The sequence below is a fragment of the Phodopus roborovskii genome, unplaced genomic scaffold (genome assembly GCF_943737965.1).
Source record: "Phodopus roborovskii unplaced genomic scaffold, PHOROB, whole genome shotgun sequence".
In the NCBI taxonomy this organism is placed as follows: domain Eukaryota; kingdom Metazoa; phylum Chordata; class Mammalia; order Rodentia; family Cricetidae; genus Phodopus; species Phodopus roborovskii.
In genome coordinates this window covers 19,421,646-19,448,964 of record NW_026126418.1, presented here as the reverse complement: position 1 = coordinate 19,448,964, position 27,319 = coordinate 19,421,646, and the positions used below count along the sequence as shown (strand labels likewise).

At 35.8% G+C, this 27,319-nt stretch overlaps 1 pseudogene; it reads left to right on the top strand.

Annotated features, from left to right (window-relative positions):
* The first annotated feature begins 3,350 nt into the window (after window positions 1–3,350).
* On the top strand, window positions 3,351–3,451 carry LOC127222896 (uncharacterized; annotated as a pseudogene).
* Window positions 3,452–27,319: the final 23,868 nt, after the last annotated feature.

Genomic DNA, 27,319 nt, shown 5'->3' with positions numbered 1-27,319 from the left:
AAAGCTATAGTGGCCAACATCTACATGTGTACATCATCCAAATAAATGAGATCATGCAATTTTAATTCATATTAATATGTATAGTGTAGGCTAATGTAATATATAATCATATATATGAATATCATCACAGGAAAATATTCTTTTCTCAAATGAAATATGATTTGTTTGATTTTTGTTATGTGATAGCCATTCTGTATCTCTTTCAAACAACTTTCTCATATTATTTATAACAAAACATCTTGCCTTTTTAAAGCTATGTTAGCATTACAGAGTGGCTAATACTATAACTTGTAAAATTCAATGACATTCCACAGTACAGACATTGTGAGTGTTATCATAAAAGGGGTGCTTTAAAGTGACCAGAGAATACCAAGTTTTTCAGTATCTCCTTATGAAGCATAAATTCTCCTTGCTTTATAAGCAAATTATAGTGAATTTCTTTCATCTTTTCATTAACATGACAAGAAGAGTCTGAGTCATTTAAATACTTAAAGTAAAAATATATAATTTCAATTTTTCTCTCCAAAATATTATTTTCCAATTACTCAACTTTGATTTCCACTTACTTTTCAAATCTGTAGATTAAAATATATTTCTACAATATATACATTCTAAGCACCAATACACAGCTTAAATATTTAATCTTTAAATGTCGGAGAATAAATATGATGAAAGAAAGAATCCTCAGGCATTTGGTAGAATAAGAATGAATCATAGATAATGAATCAGAAATAAAATCTTACCTTAGATTTAAAATCCAGAGTACATGTGACCACTGCTGTAGATAATAGCAAAAAAGAGTATCTTATCAAACCTTCCACTTTTTTATTGGAATGAAAACAATCACTTTATTCTCTCATGCATTTCTTATAACTATATTTTTAGGACAATTTATAGATTTTTATTTGACTTCAGATATCCTCCCTTTGGGGTTGCAAGCAATTTGACGACTATCCCTAAAGCATTTGAATACTTAATGAATTGCCTTGAGGTTGGGCACTAATTGACATAGAGATCTATTAGATTTATTATTATAGGGAACATCATAAAATTACTAGTTTTTTTCAATTGTTGGAATTGGATGGGCCAGATCACTTATTATATAAATCCACTTGCCAGACAAGCCTAAACAAGCAAGAAGACATGATGGACAGAGAAAACATTTCTGAAAATCATCTTTTGATCTCTCTCTCTCTCTTTACACACACACACACACACACACACACACACACAAACACACACACACACACACACACACACACACTAGTGATAAATACAATGTTAAAACTTCAAACAATGCTATTTTGTCTAAAAGATCTCTTGGCAGAAGAGACATTAGACTTTCTATTTTGAAACTGACATGAGACTGTATATGGAGATTTCCTGTCCTGACTGCCTGCTTCCAAATAACCAACATGGAGAATTTATATTAATTATAAATGCTCAGCCAGTAGCTCAGGCTTGTTACTAAGTAACTCTTACAACTTAAACCATTTCTATTAAACGATGCGTTGCTCCAAGGTTCATGTCTTTTACTTCTATTCCATTTCACATGTCTGGCTTGTTCTGCATCTGGCTGGTGACTCCTTCAAAGCATTTTCATTTTCATGTTCTTATTCTGTTCAGCTATTGGCTAGTCAGTTTGAATATTAAACTAAATACAGTGACAAAACTTTTCAGTGTACAAAGGAATTATCCCACAGCATTTCCCACTTTTCATGTAATAAAAAAGGATGGTTTTAACATAGTAAAATTATATACAACAAAAAGAATCATCAAGTAAGAATTTTAATTACATGTAGTCTATTTGTATTTTGTGAAATTAGAGAAAATAAATATTTTATTATGTATTTTACCTTTATGTCTCTAAACTTCTGTACTTTATTTACTGTCTATCATAATTAATGAAGACTGTAACTTTATTTATCCAGTCATCAGCTCCATCAAAGACCCCAGAAGGATAAAATGTTACCTAATGATAGGGATCTCAGCCTGCCTGGACATGCATCCAAAGTACATTTACAGCTTTGGGGCATCCAACTCTGGCCTACAGGTTTACCACATTTGATGTACTATACTTCGGCGTAGGGAATTTTGAAGAATTATTATATCTTTTTTTGGCGAATTTAACAGTCACCTTCCTTGAGACCTGCTGGTCCTGTTTGAACAGTAACTATCAGCAATTAAAGCAAGGGCAGTTTCTTTGCCCACATGGCTAGATTTTGCCATAAGAAAACAAACTCCATACCAAGTTTCTTTGATGACTATCATCTTCTCTGAAGTAGAGTGTTGCTACCAAGAACAGACATGTCTCACATTCATGAAAAGCCTTAAGTTATTAAAAATTAAGTGCCATATTCTATAGGCCTTGGAAGTGTTTTAAGACCATATATCTATCAAATATATCCATTTATAACCTTGAAATCATACCTACCATGACTATAAGTTTGACTATTATAGGTGTCTATTAATCTATATTTAAATTATATTGTAATTTTTAAATGAGATGCATGAATATGATATACAAGAGTAGAAACATACATACTGTGTAACAAAATCAATTTTAAATTTTTATCAGTATACAAAAATAAATACTGATGTAAAATATTTAAGACTAGTAGCTGCTCTTTTGATTTAAAAGTTATACAATAATCTATCCTTTAGGAAATGATTTCTATATCCCAATTTTTTCCTTTTTAGAAAGTGATCCCTGAATCTAATCTCCTTTGTTTAGCTTTTTCTTTCTGAGAATTGCCAATAACATCTTGTAAGAAAACCCCCTTAAACAATAACAAATATCCATAACCCAGGTTTTTGGAAATTGGGCATAGTTCTCTAGACTTCTTCCTGTTATTTGTGGGCATTGTTATCTTTGAGGACTCTGAGAAAATATAAGATTATTATCAGGTACTGAATGGAGTAGTCTTTGAGTCTGTAACAGTTCAGCCAGGAGCCTTGAAGCTTTTCTGGGTAGAGAATTCTAAGCAAACTGTAGCAGAGACATTTTGAAATTCTGGATCACCTGCATTATTCATTTTCATTGGTGTTTTGTCTCCTTGATCTGGATGTACATAAACTTTTAAAGGTAATATACATATCTGCATTGATACAAGTTCAGACCATGCATTGTACATAAATCAGCCAAACATAAAACAAAATACCATATTTGAATGTCTTGTGTAGTCAGGACATCAGGGGATCAATCTTTAGCAAACCTGATTTTTTTAAAATTCAGACTGAAAATACAGCATTTCATTTCCTGTGGCAATAAAAGCATAATTTATTCTCCAAAGCAACATAGCTTCAGATGTAAAATATTAAGTCAAGATGTTTTAAAAATATATAGGTAGTGCTCACTTCTGCAGCAATATACTAAAACTGGAAGAATACAAAGATTTGCATGGCACCTGTGCAAGAATGACACAAAATTCTAGAAGAGTTCCATATTTTACCTATCAGAATCACACATGAGTTCTCTGTGGAAACTCTGAAGGCCATAAGTTCCTGAATATATATTCTGCCATCACTACTAAGAGATCATGAATTCCAGCTGATAATATCATACCCAGGAAACCTTTCAATTACTATTGATAGAGAAACCAAGATATTCCATAAAAAAAAAAAACAGATTTAAACAATACACATCAATTAATCCAGCCCTACACTAATCCAAGGAAATTAACTACACCCACAAACACAAAGGCAATAGATAATCCCACTTCACCAACAGCCAAAAGAAAAATGGGGCAAAATGCACACACAATACCATCACTAACATCAAATCCAACACAAGCAAGAATTAACACTCACTGGTCATTAATATCCCTCACTATTAAATGTCTCATCTTGCCTATAAAACACACAGGCAAAGGAATGGAGATAGAGACAGAATCCATCCTTTTGCTGCACACAAGAAACATACCTCAACTTCAAAGACAGGCATCACCTTTCTAATCAAATGTACCCTTTCCATGGGTGCCACCCTGAATCCCCCACCAGCCTGATCTCTGACCCCACCAATGGTCCTCTGCTGGAACTCCAGCCCCCAGCCAGAGATCAGCATATCCCCATGGGACCATCCTGACTCTCTGCCTCCTGAGTCTTTGACCCCCTTTACCATGCCTCTACTGGAGCCTGAATTTTGACCCCCATCACAGGGTTCCTGCCTGAGGAGGGACCACCTAAAGAGCTTGGGCCACCAAGAGCTACAGACATCGAACTTATGACTCAACTAAGCCCACTGGGGGAGTACCATAGAGAGAGAGAGAGAGAGAGACCCCAACTGAACCCCCTGGAAAAAATTATGGGAAGATGGCAACACACATACACACACACAAAAAAAAAACCTAACAATAGAAAGAAATGCATGACACTACCAGAATCTAGGGCCTCTACACCAAGAGCTGCACACACCAAAGTAGATGTAGCAGAAGAGAATGAATTAAAAAAATATTTTCATAAAAATCAGAGAGGCCATCAAAGACAATGTGAGAAAATCCCTTAAAGAAATGGAAGAAAAAAAACAAAAAACAAAAAATTGGAAGAAATGAACAAATCTCTTAAATAAAGTAAGTAATTGCCAAGAAAAACCAAACAGGTGAAGGAAACAATTCAAGACTTGAAAACTGAAATAGAGACAATAAAGAAAACACAAGCTGAAGGAATGCTGGGAATAGAAAAACTGGGAAAAAGATAGGAAACTAAGGTCACAAGCACCACCAACAGTATACAAGAGATGGAAGAGAGTATATCAGGCACTGAAGATAAACTAGAGGAAATAAATTCATTGACCACAGAAAATAGTAAATTCAACAAATCCTTAACACAAAACATCCTGGAAAACTGCGAAAACATGGAAAGACCAAATCTAAGAATAATAGGCATAGAGGAAGGTTAGTAAGCCCAGCTCAAAGATGCAGAAAATATACAAAAAAAATCATTGAAGAAAACTTTCTCAATCTAAGAAGAACATGCCCATGAAAGTACAAGAAGAATATCAAACACCAAATAGAATGAACCAATCAAAAAAGACCTCTCTACACATAATAATCAAACACCTAATTGGTACAAAAATAGACAGGTGGACCAATAGACTCAAATTAGAAATCGTGCTAAAACCCATTCACCTACGAACACCTGATTTTTGACAAAAAGTTAAAAGTATAAAATGGTAGGAGGAAAGCATCTTCAGCAAATGGTGCTGGCATAGCTCCATTACAGTTTATAGAAGGCTGCAGATGGACCCATGTCTATTGCCATGCACAAAACTCAAGTCCAAATGCATCAAAGACCTCAACATAAATTCAGCCACAGTGAAACTCTTGGAAGAGTAAGTGGGAGGTATCCTTGGAAAATTGGTATGAGACTGCTTCCTGAACATAACAGAAGTAGCACAGACTCTGCGATGGACAATTAATAAATGGAACGTCCTCAAACTGAGAAGCTTCTGTAAGGCAAAGGACACAATTGACAAGACAAAACGGCAGCACACACACTGGGAAAAGATCTTCGTCAACCCTATATCTGACAGAGAGCTGATCTCCGTAATACACAAAGACTTCAAGAAGCAAGTCTCAAAAACACCAAATAATCCTATTAAAAATGGGGTAAGGAAGTAAAGAGAGAATTCTCAATAGAGGAAATCTAAAAGGCTGAAAAACACTTAAGAAAGTGCTCAACATCCTTAGCTATCAGTGAAATGCAAATCAAAACAACTGAGATTCATCTTACTCCTTCCAGAATGGCTAAAATTAGAAACACCAATGACAACTTATGCTGGAGAGGATGTGGAGAAAGGATAACTCTCCTCCACTGCTGGTGAGAATGCAAACTCATACAGCCATTTTGGAGATCAGCATGGCAGTTTCTCAGGAAAATGGGAATCAGTCTAACACAGGAACCAGCAATTCCACACTTAGGCATATACCCAAATGATCCTCATTCATGCAACAAGGACATCTGTTCAACTATGTAATAGCACCATTATTTTAATAACAAGAACCTGGAAGCAACCTAGATGCCCTTCAACTGAAGATTTGATAAATAAGATGTGACACATTTACACAAGGAATACTTCTCTGTGGAAAAAAAAAAAAAAACAATGGAATCTTGAAATTCACAGGCAAATGGTTAGAACTTGAAGAAACCATACTGAGTGAGGTGACCCAGTCACAAAAAGAGGAACATGATATGTACTTACTCATGGATTTTGGACATAGAGCAAAGGATCACCAGCCTATAATTCACACTGCCAGAGAAACTAGCATACAAGGAGGATTCTAAGAGATTCATACAAGGTCCCTCACAGAAGGGGAAAGGAACAAGATCTGAGCATATTGGGAGTGGGGAGGCAGTGAGTGGAGAGAGAGCTAGGAGAAAGGGAAGGGGAGGAAAGGAAAGCATGTGGGACTAGGTCAGGGGAGGAGTAGACAAAAGGAGAGAGACAGAGACAGACAGAGAGAGAGAGAGAAAGAGAGAGGCAGAGAGAGAGACACCATAAAAGAGGAAGCCATTAAAGGTTAGAAGAGAAAACTGACTCTAGGGAAATAAACAGAGGCCCACAAGGATGAACCCAACTGACAATCTGAGCAACAGTTGAAAGGCTACCTTAAATGCCATTCCCTGATAATGAAATTGATGACTAACTTATCTACCATCACAGAGCCCTCATCTAGTAGCTGATGGGAACAAGCAGACACCCACAGCTAAACACTGAGCTGAACTTGAATCTAGATCTAGAGAGGGAGGATTGATAAGAAAATGATGACAAGACCAGGCTACAGAAACCTACTGAGACAGCTAACCAGAACAACAGACCCCCTGATAGCTGGGAAACCAGCATCACACCAACTCACATCCCCTGAACATGGGTTTCAGTTAGAAGGCCTGAACAGTCTAAGTTACCTCTGACATTGCAACCAGGATGCATCCCTGGTGCATGAAAGGACTTTGGGAGCACATTCCACATGGAAGGTTACTCCACTAACCTAGAGGCAGGATGGAGGTCCTAGTCCTTACTTCAAATTACGTGACAGAAGAATTTGTTGATCCCTCTGGACTGCATCACCCTCCCTGTAGAATGGGGGAGGGGGAGTGAGATGGGAAGGTTGTTGGGGAGGGGCATGGGAGGGTGAGAGGGTAAGTGGAAGGGTGGGCAGTAGGGAGAGGGAACTTGATTAGATATGTAAAATAAGACAAATTAATAAAAATAATAAAAATAAAGTTATAAAAAATCTACACATATAAAATACATTTTTAATCTGCAATATTAAATAAGTATTTTTCAAAATGTTCATAAACTGCATGTGAAATGGTAGATCAACTGTGGTTTGGAGTATTGATTTCTCCTGCAGAAGACCTACTTGGAAGATCTGGAGGCCTCCTCTGGACTCTGTGGACTCTTCCATTCATGTTATTCTAAAAACTTTATTCAAGCAAACATACAACCACATAGAACAAATAAATTATATATCTTAAATGAAATTTTTGATAATTACTTTGTTTTGTATTGGGAATTTTTGTGCAGAAAATATTTCTAGAGGGTTCTACTTTCTAGGATGTTATTTTAATAGAATTTCTATTTGTGAATACCTTTCATTCATGTTTATTTTAGTTTGTTAGTTCTTTTAAAAACACTTTAATAATATGCTTCTCACAAATAGAGATAATATTATTTATCAGTAATAGGAAATCTTTACTTTAGAGAAGAGAAAGGTACCAAAAATCTGGTTGGACTCTACATTCTAAAAGCCAGGTCCCCTGGATTCCAGATTTCCATTGCCTTAAACCATAATTATGACAAAATCTTTGCAATCATCATTGTGAGCCATGTAATGAAATCTATTAGTTAAATGCTACTTAGCTGTACATTAAAAGGCTTGTATAAAATCAGTCTCATTTGAGCTGAGAATGTATACATAACTAGACATGAAAGGCTAAACCCCTATATTTTTATAGCATTTCTCATACAGGGACAATGAGGAAAATATCTCTAGTACTGAGAAACTGTGTCAGCCTTCAGTTCTTAGTTACTAAACATCTTACTACAGGAAAAAGAGGTCACCCTGACTATAGACCCTTACATAATAGAAAGCTTCCAAGGTCTTAGCCCTTCAAAAAGAACTGCAGAGAACTAAGAAATACATAGAGTGGGACAAATGGTCTTCCCAGTTAACATACCAATTGATTATCCAATATCAAAATGTTAGCCTTAAAAGCATACTAAAAACATTATAGTGACTGAGCAGGTTATATTTTTGAATATATGTAAATACATATAAAGATGAATTAACAATGCTAAAAAGAGGCAATGGGTTTGAGAAAGCTAAAGGAAGAATATGGAATGAGGAAGGAATGTAAGAAGTGTTGTAATTATATTACAATTAAAAAAAAGGAAAGAAAAATAAATATTGTTGCTTCAGTAATCACATCATAGCTACATGGATTAGTTTTTGTAGTAAAAAAATAACTATTGCTTTAGAATTAAAAGGATTTGGCGAGGCTCGAGTTACAGCCACTGTGATCCAAAGTAGAAGATGTTGAATGTATAATTTTGCTTCTCATTAGAGAGGCATTCTTAAGAAAGGATTTGAGTAGCTGAATAATAAAGTTACAAATAGATGTAACTATTATTTCTTTTTATAGGATTGCTTTTAGTTGCCCAGTATCAGGTGACAACAGATGCATCCGACTTTGTGATTCACAGCAGTGTAATAAAATCCAAAAGAGAAATAATTCTTTACAAAAGAGAAATGTTGTTAGTGTTTTTAATGTAAGATACACTAGACAACTTTTGGGAGATAGTTTTATGCATGAATGGGAGATCATATTTTTGATAGTTTAAACAATCAAATGGATTCTTATACATTCACAATATGTATGAACGCTGCTACTCATAGGCATAAAAATGGCAGGGTCCTACATGGGTAGAATCCACTATACTCTGATGGAAGCTATTTGAGACTACAGACAATATGATGAAGATACATCCTATTTTTTTAGATACTATTTAGTAGTCTTTGGGATTATATTAATTCTATGGGAAATCTGAGAGCAATTTACTCATAATTTGACCTAACATAAAGGCCTACAAATTCATGCACTTCTGAAACTATTAAAGGTTTTTGATGTTTCAAAAATTATATATTCTGAAAAATCTAGATGCAATCAGAATTAACTCAATTTTATATTTAATTTGCTTTTTATTATAAGTTAGGAAACCTTGCTATTAGGTCAATTACTGACTATATAGGAAAATTATACACGGAAATTTTATTTTCTTATAAGGTCTTTAATATGACATACAACCTACTCTTTTATTTTACAAAAATAAAAATAATTAAACTTTCCATATGGTCACAATTTCTAAAAGGTAATTTCATACAGCTCATCATCAAAGGATTTTTTAGAATTATTTATTTTTTATTTTACATGTCGATCCCAGTTTCCTCTCCTTCCCTTCTTCCCTCCCTCCCTCTTACCCTCTCTGCCCCTCAATGCACCCTGAAGACCATCCTCTCACTTCCCCCACCCCAATTCCACATATAGGGCAATGCCATCCAGGTAGAGTCATGCAAATCTGTCAAGGCATTTGAACTAAGGAGTAGGACTTCTCTCCTGTCTCTAGGTAGGGCAGTATATATCCCTCCATGGGGGATGTGTCTGCAAGGTCCATTGGTGCACCAGGAATACATCATGGTTCCACTGACTGAGGCCCCTTAGAATGCTCAGTCCTTCTAGCTGAGACCATATTCAGGGAGGCCTGAGTCAGTCCCATGCTGGATTCCCAGCTATCAATCTGGGGGGGGGGGGCGTTAGCTACACTCTAATCAGGTCAGCTGTCTCTATGTGTCCCTGCAACCTGGTCTTGTCCTCCTTTTTGTCTGCATCTGGATTCTAGTTAGACTCAGTGTTCAGTTATGGGTGTTTGCTTCTGTTGAAAACAGGTACCAAATGAGGGCTCCTTTATGGTGGATAAGTCAGTTGTTGATCTCACTATCTGGGAAGGGCATTTATGGTAGACTTTCCACTGTTGCTCACATTGTTAGATGGAGGCAGATTTGTAGGTCTCTAGACCTTTCTATTGGTTCAGTTTCTCTTCAAAACAATAATGGCTCCCTCTTTTATGTTTGTTGTATCTCTCTGCCTCTTTCTCTCCATCTCTCTCTGTCTCTCTCTCTCTCTGTCTCTCTCTCCCTCTGTCCCTCTCTCACTCTCTCTCTCTTCTGTCATCTATTCCTACCCTGACTCAATCATCCTAGTCTCACCTGCTTTCCTCTCATCCCTTTCTCTTTCTCCTACTTCTCTCTCACTGCACACCCCCACTTCCCATGTGCTCTGGGGGAATTGTCCCTTCTCCCTTCTTTGAGGGACTTTATGCGAATCTCTTAGAATACACCTTGCATCCTAGTTCTCCTGGTGGTGTGAATTATAGGCTGGTGATCCACAGCTCTAGGTCTAAAATCCATACATGAGTGAGTACATACAATGTTTCTCTTTTTTGTGACTCGGTTATCTCATTCAGGATGGTTTCTTCAAGTGCTATCCACTTGCCTGCGAATTTCAAGATTCCATTACTTTTTTTTCTGCAGAGTAGTATTATTGTGTAGATGTGCCATATCTTCTTTATCCATTATTCAATTGAGGGGCATCTAGGTTGCTTCCAGGTTCTTGCTATTACAAATAATGCTGTTATTAACAAAGTTGAGCACATGTCTTTGTTTCATGGATGTGGAACATTTAGGTATATTCCTAAGAGGGGGATTGCCAGGTCCTGTGGTAAACTAATTCCCATTCTCCTGAGGAACCACCATACTGATCTCCAAAATGTCTGTACGAGTTTGCACTCTCATCAGCAGTGGAGGAGAATTACCCTTTCTCCACATCCTCTCCAGCATAAGTTGTCATTGGTGTTTTAATTTTAGCCATTCTGGCAGGAGTAAGATGGTATGTCAAAGTTGTTTTTATTTGCATTTCCCTGATATGATATCTAAGGATGTTGAGCACTTTATTAAGTGTCTTTCAGCCTTTTTTTATTTCCTCTATTGAGAATTCTTTCTTCTGTATTTTACATCATTTTTAATAGGATTATTTGATGTATTGTTGACTAGTTTCTTGAGTTATTTGTATATTTTGGAGATTAGCCCATTGTCAGATGTAGGACTGGTGGAAACCTTTTTCCAGTCTGTGGCCTGCTGTTTGATTTTGTCCACTGTGTCTTTGCCTTACAGAAGCTTCTAAGTTTGAAGAGGTCCCATTTATTAATAGTTGATCTCATTATCTGTGCTCCTGGAGTTATATTCAGGAAATAGTCTCCCATACCAATTTGTTCAAGGGTACCTCCTACTTTCTCTTCTAAGAGGGTCAGTGTGGCTGGATTGATGCCAAGGTCTTTGATCCATTTGGACTTGAATTTTGTGCATGGCAACAGGCATGGGTATATCTACAGTCTTCTACAAACCATCATCCAATTGTTCCAGCACCATTTGTTGAAGATGCTTTTCTTCCCTCATTTTATTCTTTTCACAATTTTGTCCAAAATCAGGTGTTCATAATTATGTGGGTTTATATAAGGATTTTTGATTTGATTCCATTAGTCTACCTGTCTATTTTTGTGCCAATATCAGGCTGTTTTCAGAACTATAGCTCTGTAGTCAGCATAAAGACAGGGATGGTCATGCCTCCTGAAGTTATTTTACTGTTCAGGGTTAATTTGGCTACCCGGGTTCTTTTGTCTTTTCATATAAAGTTGATTATTATCATTTCAATGTCAGTGAAAAATTGTGCTCAGATTTTAATGGGGATTGCATTGAATCTGTAGATTGCTTTTAGCAAGATTGCCATTTTTACTATATTTATCCTAGCTATCTAAAAACATGGGAGATCTTTCCATTTTCTGGTATCTTCTTTAATTTCTTTCTTTAGAGCCATAAAGTTTTTATTATCAGCCTCTTTGATGTCTGAATATATAAGAGCTATCGATTTTTTGAGTTTATCTTGTATCCTGCTAGTTTGCTGATGGTGTTTATCAGCTGTAGGAATTCCCTGGTAGAGTTTATCGGGTTGCTTAAGTAAACATTCATATCATCTGCAAATAAAGACAGTTTGACTTCTTCCTTTCCAATTTGTATCCCCTTGATGTCATTTTCTTGTCTTATAGCTTTAGCTAGAACTTCTAGTACAATATTGAAGAGACATGGAGAGAGAGGGCAGCTTTGTCTTATACCTGATTTTAGAGGAATCGCCTTAAGCTTTTCTCCATTCAGTTTGATGTTGGCTGTTGGTTTGCTTTGTATTGCTCTTTTTATGCTTAGGTATGTTCCTGTTACCCCTGATCTCTCCAAGACCTTCATCATGAAAGGGTATTCAATTTTGTGAAAGGCTTTTTCAGAATATAGGGAGATGATCATGTTGTTTTTCTTTTTCAGTTTGTTTATATGGTGGAAAACGTTGATACTTATATGTTAAACCATCCCTGCAATCCACGGATGAAGCCTACTTGGTCTTGGTGGATGGTTTCTCTGATGTATTCTTGGATTCAGTTTGTCAGTATTTTATTGAGTATTATTTCATTGATGTTAACCAGGGATATTGGTCTGTAGTTTTATTTCTTAGTTGTGTCTTTATGAGGCTTGGGTACCAAAGTTATTGTGGCCTCGTGGAAAGAGTTGGCAATGAACCTTCTGTTTCTGTTATGTGGAACAAATTGAGGATTATTGCTATTAATTCTTCCTTGAATTTCTGGTAGAATTCTGCACTGAATCCATCTGGCCCTGAACTTTTTTTGGTAGGAAGGATTTTTATGACTGCTTCTATTTCATTGTGGGTTATAGGTCTGTTTAATTGTCTGTTCTTGATTCAAATTTGGTGACAGTTATCCAGAAATTTGTCCATTTCCTTTGAATTTTCAATTTGAAGAATACAGGTTTTCAAAGTATGACCTGGAAATGGTCTGGATTTCCTCTGTGTCCTGTAGTGAGATAGTTAATTTGTCTCCTTCTGTGGCACTGACCATGCCCATTGGGGGGTAGAGCCATGCACTGAAGTGACCTGTGGAAGGAGGTCTGAGGAAGAACCTGGGAATGCTCTCTTGCTGTGGGGACTCAGACAGGAGAGCATCAGGTGGAACTTGTTGGTGTTCATCTTTATAGGTTGTAAGTTATTTCTCCCTGAATAAACATCTATTCGGCCTATTTGTTTATCCTGATCCTTATTTAACCACAATATCTGGTGTCAGAAGCGGTACTAGGATTTTCACAGGACATGGGTATCACCCAGCAGCAGACACCGCTCCCCTCCCCCATTGGCCCCAACGGGCAGGGTCCCTTGCCCAACCAGGTGGACTCACCACAGCTTTGGGACATTTGCCTCTTCCTTACATCTCCTTTGCCTCCACAGCAGGCCTGAGAAGGCAATCACAGCTTCTAATTTTTTGCCCAATTCCGCACTGTACTTTGCATTCTCGCTGAGCCTCTTGGCACCTACCCTGCTTGAGATTTTCCCGCGGTTAGCCCTGCAGTCCCAAAAATTCCACAGGACTCCTTTTACTTATTTGTCTAACAAAATTTCACTTGCCATAGTTTGTTAAGAGCTATTCTACAGGGACCAGGATCAGAAGAATCGTCAGCTGCAAGATGATATTTGGTGATACACTTCCAGGCAGAACCGAGATCAGAGGGGTCCTCTGTGGCTTTACACTATTTGGTGGTACACCTCAAGGCATAATTACCACAAGCTGAGATCTACAACTAAAAGCATGAAAGTTCCAGGACAGCAGAATTACACCTAAGGTGATTGTAACATTCTTTGCAATTTAAGCTGATATAATATCTGAGATCAATTGTTCCATAACTATGGCAGATAATTTTACAATGCAGGACTTTAGGAATTATTTTACTTCATATATAGAAGCAATTTTAGCAGAAGAAAATTATGACTGGACCAATATGTACTTTTATTTTGTAATAGCAATGGGTTTCATCATTAACATGATATTCTTAAAGAAATGGTTTGAGATTACAGCAAACAATAAGAAACTTGTACAAACCATAGGAGACTTAGTAACAAGGATTCAAAACATTGAAAATGATAGAATTCAAAGCACAGAAAGCATAGAAAGAAAGGTTCAGAATATTGAAGATGACAATGGAGAGCTGACAGGTAGAATACAAACAGTGGAACATAAAAATGACCAAGTAGAAAACAGAATTTGTTTCATGTCTGATACCTCAATAACCAGGACAGAAACAATGCAATGCATTAACACTCTAGCAGAAACAGCTCATTTCTGGTTGGAGGAAGCTACTAATAAGTTTAAAAAACTGGAACATCAGATAGAAAGACTAGATGATAGAATCTTTTCCATGTCTGAGGATATTGGCAAGCTAGCAAATAGAACATTGTTTCCGGGAGGCAGTTTACATGCCATTCACATAATATCTAAGGATGAGAATATTAAAAACATGGAATCATTTGTAGTTGCAGAAAGTAAGAAACTGACTGATGCAATGAAGACTCTAGAAAGTTACTTGATTCAAGACGTTCAGACACTCAAAGAAACAATGGTGAATAGATTTCAGGCTTTAGAAGACCTTCAGTCTGAGACATCAGAAGAAGAACTACAGGTAACAGGGCATGAAAAAGACTTAAAATTTTCCACACCATTTAGGGTCAGGGGAGCGTTCCCTGTATCTATTAATGAAAAACCAGCAACGAAAAAACACCCAAAAGGTGTCATTGCATATCAGTGGGAACCAATACAAATGAAAGATTTAAAAGGTATAAAGGAAGCAGTAGTCTCTTATGGCATACACTCACCAAATGTGAAGCAATTAGTAGAATCATGGGCAAGGAATAACAAAACCCTAAGGATTTTGATCAATTAATATCAGCTGTCCTTGAAAACTCCTCTCAATTAGAATGGAGGGCTTTATGGAGAGAGGAAGCAAAAGCTTCAGGGCTTAAAGAAAGGTAATAAAGCTCCCCAAGATAAAATTCTTGGTGAGGGCTTTATGCTGACCAAGAAACCCAAGCTGCCTATGATGAACATATCTTGTCTCTATGCAGTACAGCAGCTCTGAATGCTTGGGATAAGGTTCATGAATTAGGAGAGAGGATAGAATCCTATACCAAGATAAGACAAGGACCTAGAGAATGCTTTAGTGTCTTTCTAGAAAGATTATCTAGGGCAGTACAATTAGAGGTAGCAGACATAGATTCTAGGCAAATACTCATAGAATCTTTAGCTTATTAGAATGTGAATCCTCAATGCAAACAGGTGCTTTGGCCTTTAAAAATGCAATCAGCACCCTTGGATGAATGGGTCCTATATACAGGCAACATTGAGTATAATGACAATAAGACTGAAGCATGGGTAGGAGAAGCCATATCTAAAAGTCAGAGAAGACATCAAAATTACAGAGTTCTTTACTATGGTGATTTAGAAGCTTGGGTAGGAGAAGCCATCTCTAAAGGTTTGAAGAGGTATCAACATGTCAGATGTTATAACTGTGGTAAGATAGGACATCTAAAAAGAAATTGTAGGCAAAGCTTCCCTAGAAATAACACTCCCAGGAATGAATCAAAAAGAAGGCCTCAGCCTCCTGGGTCATGTAGAAGGTGTGGCAAAGGCAGACACTGGACAAATGAGTGTAGATCGACCAGATACAAGCAAGGAAACCCTTTACCATTAGGAAACTCTTGGGGTGCCTCTTGAAGGACAGAGAGGAAGGTTGAGACCATATGTGGCTGATGTAGCGGTAAATTTATGGGGTCATGATCTATTACAGCAATGGAATACACAATTAATATTCCTCCAGTATTAGATAGGAATCATAAACGACCTCATGATTGTGGAAAAAAATATTATAAAGTACTATACAAGACAGATACCAAATATCCAGGCTGTATAAAAACAGAATACAAGTGCTGAACAGAGGAACCAAAAGCCCTACCTTTAAAATGGCTAACAGAGGAACCTCTCTGGGTAGGACAATGGCCTATGACTTCTGAGAAGTTAGAAGCCTTAGAAAGCCTGGTTCAGGAACAGCTAAATGCTGGAATCAACCAGTCTTTGGAATTCTCCTGTTTTTGTGATCAAAAAGAGATCTGGTAAATGGAGAATGCTTACAGACCTAAGAGCCATCAATAAAGTTATCCAGCCAATGGGCTCACTAGAACCTGGAATGCCCTTGCCTTCTTTGATCCCCCAAAATGGCCTATTATAGTTATTGATTTAAAGAATTGCTTCTTCCCTATACCTTTACAAGAACAAGATAAAGAGAAATTTGCCTTCACGGTACCTAATTACAATAACTCTCAACTGGTGAAGAGATATCAATGGAAGTTTTTGCCACTGGGAATGCTAAGTAGCCACACCCTGTGCCAATAGTTTGTTCAAAAACTGCTAGAAATAATTTGTAAACAGTTTCCACAATCCATAATCTATCATTACATGGATGACATATTGTTAGCTGACTCTAAAGGAGAAATATTAAAAAAAAATGTTTGAGAAAGTAAAGGAAGTTTTACCTCACTGGGGATTACTTGAAAAAATACAAAAAGGAGAGTCTATCAACTACTTAGGATATAAAATAGGTCTACAGAAAATTAGACCACAAAAACTACAGATCAGAAGAGATCGCTACCAGACTATTAATGATCTTCAAAAATTACTAGGAGAGATTTCTCAACTGCAAACCATTATTGGAGTAGAAGGGCATGACTTGAAGAACTTGAAAATGGCCCTAAAAGGAGATAAGGACTTGAATAGTCCACGAATACTATCAACTGTAAGAAGTACGTTTTTTTTCCGCCTGCCGCCTAGTCTTGTCCCGCTGCTGTGCCAGCCCCAAATAACACACAGAGACTCTGTATTTGATATTATACTGTTGACCAGTTACTACTTTCTTATTGGCTAGCTCTGCCTTAATTATTAACCCATTTCTGCTGATCTATATATTTCCACGTGGTCTTTTCTTACCGGGGAAGCGGCTGGCATCCAGCTCTCTCCAGACTCTCCATCTTGACTCCTCCTTACTACTTCCTCTTTCCTCCTTGTCTCCTAGTCCCTCCTATCTTCCTTTCCTATTGGCCAACAGTCTTTATTATTACCCAATATGAGAAACATATACAGAATGACATCTCCCATCATCTCCTCTTTTCTGTCTAAATAAAAAGAAGGGTTTTAACCTTAACATAGCAAAATATATAACATAACAGTTATCAAATAAGAATCACAGTTAATATTATTTAGTCTATTAACATTTAGCAAGTTTTGAAGAAAATATTCCATCATCTATTCTATCTTTGTGTGTCTAAAGTCTAAGTAACTTATCTTTAATCCTAACTAATGAGAACTATAACCATAACTATCTGTCTTCAACTCCTTCAAAGACCACAGAAGGATAATATATAAGCTCTAGAAATGACAGAGACAACTCACTGCCTGGTCACCTGAAGTTCTTTTGTAATCTTCCATCTTCAGCCCATAGGCCATAGAGTGTCTGGCAGACTCTTCAGCAAAGCAGGAAACTTTAAACTGTCTTCTTCTTGTATTGGCAGTTTGTCAGTCACTTTTCTCTGTGTCCTGCAGACTGTCTGGCATACTCTTCCATGAAGCAGGACTATTGTAGCAATGTCCATCTTGAATCAGCAGTCACTTTTCTGTGGGCCCTGCATGTCCAGTTTATACAGCATAAAGTCAAACAGTCCAGACAAGAGCAGTATCTTGTCCAAATGGCTAGTCTTACAAACTTCATAACGAGTTTCTTCGATGTCCATCTTCATCTTCCTTTCTGACTCAGGTGGTGTTACCAGGAGCATTTATGTCTCACTGTCAAGAAAAACCCTAAACCATTTTAAATTCCATATTCTGTAGGTCTTTGAAAGGTTTGAAGAATTCCTATCTACCTCAAATACATCTCTATATATCTAGAAAACCTAACTCACCTAGCTATAAGTTTTTACTATTATAGGTAACTATCAAAAATCTGTACTAAATTATACATTACATTTCTAACTGAGCTATACAAACACAATACCTAAACAAAAAGAGAATATACACATCACAAAATTGACCTTAAATTGTATCAATAAATGAAAATCCATTCCAAAACAGAGTATTCATATCTATACCATAATCCCTTTTTTACCTTTAAAAAGATATTGGTTGTGATCACTAACCATTTATAGCCAACCCCATTTAAATGAAAATAAACATTTATAAATAATATTTGGGAATTTTGGCGTCGTTCTTTCCAAACTACTTCCTGCTGGAAAAGGGCGCTGTCATGGGGGATTCTAAGAAGATGCAGAAATCCTGGCTGTAGTCTGCAGGGCTGCTTTGTTCAAGCTGTTTTGAATGTTGGATCATCAGGACCTCTGTTTCAGGGGGTCTGGCTTGCTCAAACCACATTAGTCTGGAAGGAATCCACAGCTTTTTATTTTCTGTGGAAACAAAAATAGAAATCCTTTTCCCCAGTAACTTGTCCTTAGACTTAAATTTTTGAGTCAAAGCATTTTTAAAATATATAAATTGAATTAATTCAGCAGCATTTGTTTTAACAGTTGTTTCCTCAGCAAACAATACAAAGACAATATAATACCATACAGTATACAGATTCTCTTTGAGCTTTTCATCTTTACGTGGCTTTATTACTCTGTTTCTTTTACTTTTTTTCATTTTTTGAGACAGGGTTTCACTGTGTAACTTTTATCGGTCCTGGAATTCACTCTGCATACCAGGTTTACTCTAAAATCACAGAGATCTGCTTGCCTCTGTCTCCTGAGTGCTGGGATTAAAGGCGTGTGTCACCACACCCAGGTCCTCACTCTCTTTTTAAAACCATTTTATTCCTTTTCTCTCTCAAGCCTACATATATTTTAAAACACATTGTAAACCTTTAGAGGTTTTTCTTAATATGAATCTGTCTTTACTGTAAATCCTGTCTACTCTAGTATTGTTAATTTCCTTCTCAGGTCTTGATGAGGTTGAAGATTAAACTATCACAACTATTATTCTCTCTTCCTATTTAGATATATTAGGTACTAGACTTATGTTTTCCAGCTTAGGACAATGCTATTGTAAACTCCATTATGCCCTCACCCTAGGACTAGATATGTAGGTCATTTTGTTCTCGATTTTCCTTTTCTTAGAGCACACTTGTTATTCACTGTTTTGTATATAGTTTTGTATTAAGCCTAAATCTTTTCTTTAGACTAAAAGGGGAATTGTAGTGAGATAGTCTGTCTGTGGCACTGACCACACCCATTGGGGAGTGGAGCGATGGGTGGAGTGACCTGTGGAAGGAGGTCTGAGGGGAGCCAGGAAAGGCTCTCTTTCTGGCATGACTAGGACAGGAGAGGATCAGGTTGAATTTCCTGGTGTTCATCTGTCTAGGTTGTAAGTTATTTCCCCCGAATAAACATCTATTCGGCCTATTTGTTTATCCTGATCCTTATTTAACCGCGTTAATCAGCTGAAGCTGAAAACGAATTAGAATGGGTAGAAAAGAGGATACTAGAAGCGCATGTGGACCGTGTGGATCCAAACCTAGACTATTCTTGTTATATTACCACCAAGAGTTTCCTTCAGTGATTTTGATGCAGACAGAAGATATCATATTAGAATGGATATTCCTACCACATAAACAGAATAAAAAACTAAAAACATATATAGAAAAGATCTCTGACTTGATTATAAAAGGTAAATTAAGACTTTGTCAGCTAACAGGAAGGGACCCAGCAGAAATTATAGTACCTTTACCTTTAACTAATGAGGAAATTTCCTCCTTATGGAAAGATAATGAACATTGGCAGCGAGCTTGCGGTAACTTTTTGGGAATGATTAGTAACAACTATCCCAAAACTGAGAGAATCAAATTCATAAAGAAAACGATTTGGATCCTTCCATGCACTGTAAGAAAAACACCTATTTCTGGAGTTCATACATTCTACACTGATGCAAACAAATCAGGTAAGGCAGAATATAAATCAGGAAAAATTAGCAAAGTGGTTCAAAGCCTTTACAATTCTGTAAAAAAGGCAGAATTGTATGTCATTCTCATGGTACTTATGGATTTTACAGAACCCCTCAATATAGTTACTGACTCTCAATACACAGAGAGAGTAGTTTTACACATTGAGACTGCAGAATTTATTCCTGACAATACAGAATTAACTTCATTGTTTATACAGTTACAAGATACTATCAGAAAGAGGACTCATCATATATATATATATATGCTAAGTAGCCCCACCCTGTGCCAATAGTTTGTTCAAAAACCGCTAGAAATAATTCATAAAGTTTCCAATATCCATAATCTATCATTACATGGATGATATATATATATATATATATATATATATATATATATATATCACACATCAGATCCCATACGGGTCTGCCAGGTCCTCTAGCACAAGGCAATGAAGAAATTGATCATTTATTGATAGGAAGTGTGCTAGAAGCCTCAGTGTTTCATAAGAAACACCACGTGAACAGCAAAGGTTTAAAAAAGGATTTTTCTATCACTTGGCAACAAGCTAAGGAAATAGTAAGGAAATGTCCTACCTGCTCATTGTATAACCAAACTCTGTTACCAAGAAGCAGTAACCCTAAAATTATAAATAGAAATGAAATATGGCAAATGGATGTGTTTCACTTTGCAGAATTTGGAAAATTAAAATATGTGCATCATACTATAGATACACTTTCAGGGTTTCATTGGGCTACTGCTCTTTTGTCTGAAAAGTCTGATTCTGTTATCACACACCTATTAGAGGTAATGGCCATTATGGGCATACCTACACAAATAAAACCTGACAATGCTCCAGCATATGTCTCCAGAAAATTGAAACAGTTTTTTTTTTTTTTTTTTGACTATTATAGCATAAAGCACATAACTGGTATACCACACAATCCTACAGGACAAGCAGTAGTTGTGAGATCCAATGGCACTTTAAAAGAAATGCTCCATAAACAGGCAGAAGGAACCAAGACACCCAAACACAGATTACATATTGCTTTATTAACATTATACGTTTTTAATGCTGATGAAAAGGGAAAAATAGCTGCAGAAAGACACTGGACAATAGAAAAAAATTTCTGAACTAAATCAGCCAGTGTACTTCAAGGATGTATTGACCTCAGAATTGAAACCAGGGTATGTGTTATATTGGGGTAGGGATTTCATATTTGTATCTATAGAAGAAGAAAAACTATGGATACTATCTAAGTTACTCAAGATCTGAGTAAACAAGAGAAATACCTTAATGAAAAGAAATGACAAGTCATCCAACAAATTAGGTCCCATGAGATGTGTGGAGACCTCTCAAAGGTAGGGGAAGTGTTCTGTTCTTGTTCTTACAGGAAAACAGAGAACGCCTATCTTCAAACAGCCCAAAGACACTGAACATGTAGGTACCTACAGAAGAGAAGACAGCTCTTCAGAAACAATCACTTAATGAAGAGGAATATGATTTATGGTAAAAATATTTAATTCTAATAAACCATTTCTATACAGAAATCTATTTCTCTTTACCATCCAGTATTTCTGTAGTCCCAATTCATGTAAACCAATGCTGGCTTTGGAGTTGGATTTGGCTTTCCTTCTGAATCTGTTTGGGATAGGAATAATTGCATACTCATTTTTTGATATCATCATAAGTTGATCATTTATGCAATATACATAAGATACATAAGATGTGTTGAAATTATCTGATACTGGTTATATCAAAATAAATACATTTTATGTGTATAAATATCCAAACATATATGGAAACAGCAAACTATGATTCTTATGTAAGATGATTTCGCTGCCATGAAACATAATTGAGAGATAATTTACCTCAACATGGAGATGAACTGCTATGGATAATTATTTGTTAAGACAGATAAGATTGTGTATGAACTGCTCTAAAAAAAAAACTTCCAGTTCCAAACTATGATTATATCAATAACTTTTCCCTTAGCTAGTAAATCCTGTGACATAGATACATAATAGAGGTAAATTACTCAAAGCCATATGATAGAAAATCAAAAGAGAGATTTGAAGATGAAGATGTACTCCTATCTTCTATAAGGACAGTAAGTGCTCTTAACTGCTTAGTCATCTCTATAGCCTCATAAGTCACCACTTTTAAAAGAACTGTGAGATGAGATGTAGCTCAGAAGCATTCATCAATACCTGGGCTAGAGTCATAGCAGTTCCTAAAATGTGTAGTACATTCCTGTAATTCTGCTATTCTGGCAGTGGACGCAGGAAGAATCCAAAGATCAAAGAATCTTTAGCTATCAAACAAATTTTAAGCCAGCCATAGATATTGGAGATCTTATATGAAAAGAAAGAAAAATAGAATGAAAATAAAGCTACCTAAAGCCCTTATAGCTACAGGTGGTACAACTTAAAGTTGTAAGTATTCTTGGTAAATATTGCTAGATATATGGATAAAACAATCACAACTGATTACTCAGGAAATTATCTATCCCTAAATAGCTAAACATGCAGATATATTGTACAACACATATGATAACTAACATGGTACTTGATTTATGCAAAGACTAAATGTTCCTTAATTTATGCAAAGAATACATTTAACAAATATTAATTTAAAACTATCATTTAAAAAGATGTTCTTAGCAGTATTGTTTGGAAATATGAAAGATGCTCGAATGGTTTGATGCTGCCCAGGTATTTAAAAAATAGAGCAAAGGATTACCAGCCTACAACCCATATTGCCGGAAAAGCTAGGAAACAAGGAGGACCCTAAGAAGAAAAATAATTCTTATTTGGGGAAAGAGAGAATAAGAAAGCTGCTGCGAACAGTGTTCAGGGTTTTGCCCATGATATCATGTGTTCTACTATTTAATTGCAGCACTAGATCTTGATTTTTTTGATACAGAGTTTTCCCATACAAGCAAAAATGATTCAGAAGTCACAGATTACCTTCCCTCCATTTTTATTGTTTAATCACAGTACTTATGAAAAATAAAATTGCTTTGCCAGAATGTATGTTCTTTGAAAGAAATATAGTGATAGTTAAATGAAGAATAGGTTCAACAAGTCATATCACATGCAAAATTTTCAACCTCAGGTCATTCTTTGTACATGCTTTGACTTAATCTAAACTAAGAAATTTAATATCTAAGTGAATAATATAATTTTACATGTAAATACAAAGGTTGTCATGTGTAAATTACACTTATTTCAGTTCAGTTTTTCATGATTATAGTAATTGCTGAGCTCCTGTCCCAGTGAGACATATTATTAGTAGTGAATTTTAAAGTACACGAGGATAATACATTAGATAATATATTCAGTAACTGAAATAATAAACAGGTGTTTCCTCACAAGAATTTTCAGTTCAGTATAACAAAGCACATGATTTGCCAACCTGCAGAACCATTAATGAATATTTGTTATGCTTAATAATAACTTAGTATATAATGCTTCCATCATATTCTACTATGAAGTGGAAATTTCAACATTACCATAAAAAAATGTGTTCATTAATGTCACTTTACACACACACACACACACACACACACAGAGAGAGAGTCAAACAATGAGATGTAAATATTTACTTTTGCCTTAACAGCAGATTAAAAAAATAAGAATATCACCCACATTATCACATACAAAATGAGAGCAATTTAGAAGCATATGAAATGATTAATTTAAATTTTCATTTCTGAACTAAAAAATGTAGATGTCCTTTACTTATGTCTCATCTCCCTTCTTATTTTAGAATGTGTTAAATACACTGCTTAATGTACATAAAATATATTTTCTAAGTAAAATTTTCCAATTGATTTAGTGTTGCAAATATACATATGAACATGTAATCTCTACACTGTGAAGAAAATATTCCAGAGAAAATCTGAAGAAAGGTGAGTGCCTGTTGCTATTGTCATTCAGACATCATGGTAAAGGAGATATGGAAAATAAACCAAAAATGGTTTCTTATATTGGATGGCAAAAGAAGAGTAGAACATGACCATTCCTGTGATTCAGATGGCAGGGACCAACTCACATAGCCATTTACCATTCTTATGTGTAAGAAAATGTTACTCTTCTTCTCCATGTGCTTCTAGTATTGTATTTTCTAGGATTATTTATGAACTGTGTTTTAATTTGATAAATAGTCCCTGTGGAGTTGTAAGCTATTTGTTAACTATCCCTAAAGTGCTGGAATGCATACTGATTTGTTTTGAGGTTGTGCACTAATTGTCAGAGAGAATACATATATAACTTTTATTTCTTTCTGTGTCCTGTACATGATTTCAAAGTATTACTGTTATGCTCTCAAAGAGGCATTATCCAACACTCATCTTCCCTGTAGCAGGATTCTAAATAGGTGCAAGTGGAAACAAATATTTTTTCAGTAATTTTTTTTCATGTGTGCAGTGTATGCAATGGCACCATGAACCTGAAAATCATGGTACTAAAATTACATGAACAGCTTCCTCAGGGAACATACTATAAAGGTACCAATATATGTGATAGACTTGTGCAATTGCTTATTGGAATAATCTTTGCAAAATATGGGAATATGGAAACAAGAAGTGGTTAACAAAAATAAAATACCTTATTTATGTAAAAGGAAAAAATGGCAAAGTCTACTGAAACTCTCTGTTTTTGTACGACATGTTTGAAATAGAGAATATGAAGTGATAATATTAAATATAATTATATTTTGCTATGCTAAGGTTAAAACCCTTCTTTTTATTTAGACAGAAAAAAGGAGATGATGGGAGATGTCATTCTGTGTATGTTTCTCATACTGGTTAATGAAAAAAGCACTGTTGGCCAATAGGAAAGGAAGATAGGAGGGACTAGGAGACAAGGAGGAAAGAGGAAGTAGGGAGGAGGAGTCAAGATGGAGAGTCTAGAGAATGGAACTGCCATTCCTCTGCTCTTGGTAAGACCAAATGGAAATACATAGAAATGGGTTAATACTTAAGACAGAGCTAACTGATAAGAAACTAGTAATGGGTCAACAGCATTATATCAAATACAGAGACTCTGTGCCTTATTTGGGGCTGGCGCAGCAGTGGGACAAGACTGGCGGGAGGAAAAACCATACTCGTTACATATATTAAAGTAGATTTAACACAATGTAGGAGTCATACTATATTCTGCTAGTAATTTATTCCAGGAAGGAGAGGTAGTGGAATTCAAGAGAGACGTGAAGAGCTATCTGTCTCTTGGGTATATGACTTTAAGTGCGCCAAATGCATAGTACAATTTTGAAGTAGAGTTTTTGGTTTTCAGAAAGAAAAAGGGTCTATTTTTAAAGCTTTCTGAGTTAAGGACCAGTCCTGAACCTTAGTTAATTAGTGACCAGTCTAACTACATAAAAATTTAGAGTAGTAGTACTTTAGGATGTGAAACAGAAATCACATATGCTTTGCATTGGGAGTGGATACTTGGTAATTTGTTACTGCAGCCAAACTGCCTGGGTGCCTGTTCCTGCATTGTTTGCACTGCTGTAAGCATAGGATTTGATGAACAATGATATCCTGAGATTTCCCACTGAACCCAGTTTATGAAACTTATTCATGGCAAAAAGAAAATTTTTATTACTCTTTGTTTATTTTTAATTTGAAAACAAACAATATGGATTTGTAAAAAAGCAAAAAGAAGGAGGAGGAGAAGGAGAAGGAGATGAAAAAGGAGGAGGAGGAGGAGGAGAAGAAGAAAAAGAAGAAAGAATGGCTATCTTTATACATACATGTTCAGAGAAAATCATTTTTTCAAAGACCCTTAGTTGGGAACCAATACTTTTAAAAAATTTAAAGATTAATATCAAAGTGGATATAAAAGATAAATAAGAGAAAGATTATGTAGAAAATTATATGGGGAAGTACCTATGAAAGTCACCAAGTTCATTCTGGCTTCTTGTTGCTGAATCAGGGCATTGTTGTTTGGGACCTTCCTCCTCAACATAATCTCAAAGTAAGTAGTCAAGCAGTGTCCTCTGGGGCTTTTACCTGTCCTTATTCATCAAAAGAAGATAATTTTCATGAGTTCATGTACCACATAGATGACACTCTGGGTGAATAATTTCTGGATGAATAATTATCAGCAGGGAAACTAGAGTTGGGGTCTAGTAACATAATGATTGAAGTAACTCTTAAGAGGCAGACAGCATGTTTGAACTAGAGATCCACAATAAATTTATAAATCATTTATCTCATTATCCTCATAGTCATCCTCTGATTTTAACATATATATTTAAATATTTTAAAATTATAATTATGTAATTTTCTCTCCTTCCATCTCCTTTCTCCCATATACCCCACCTTGTTTTCTCTAATAATCATAACCTGTTTTCTTTTAGGTTATAAAAATATAATTAGCTCAGTTCATAAACCATTACTTGTATACATATGATTGCAGACTATTCTGTTCTTTCCCCACAGCACTATTTCTTAGCTTTTTAGTTGTATGTTTGTTTGCTTTGTTTTGTTTAGGTTTGGTTCTTTGTTTCTTTTTTTGTCTTTTTCTTCTTTCTTTCTTTTTGTTTAGGTTTAAGGTTTGGGAGAGTCTTCCCTTCTGTATTAGCATGTTAGCATGTATATTGGTGTTCAGTGAATTCTGAAGCATGATAAGCTACTTTTATTTCCACTTTCTCTGACAAGGCTAAATTTCATTGCATAAAAATTGTATTCTTCCTGCAAGAACAGGTCAAGGTTTCCATATTTTACAATCATGAGATCTTCACCACTCCTATTTGGAGTGTGACATCAATCAAATAGTCTACCTGATACTTAACAGGTTTTAAGACATTTTACCAAATTTTTCTTGCTTGCCTAAAAGTAAATAACAGTAGCATGTTAGTAAAAGGTGACCCCTCCCCACCATTTGCTAGAAACTGATCATATCCCCATGATCACAGGAGAGACAAGAGTTAGTAAGGGAATTAATACTTCTCCATTTGCCTATGTGTCCAATAAAGTCACCTAGAAAAATGGCTATTGGTAGATGTGTCTACATTTGGAGATAAGTATACTAAGGTACAATTATCAGTGCAGTAGGTAGGAAGACACAGATAGGTCAAAGTGCAACAGAAAAGGAAGAGGTCCTTCTTAAATAGGCAAGTGGTGAGTTAAAGATCGAAAGGTATGAATTAATTAATTTAATTAATTAGAATTTTACTTTATAGTAGTGGAATCATTTTTTTTTTACAGCTAAGGCTGCCCACATCAAGGGTTTTATTGTTGTAAATGGTTTAGTATTCCAAGCATTTTAAATAAATAGGCATTGCTTGTGTGTATACAGAAAATAGGATGGGAAGTATTAAAGAGGGGGAAGATTTT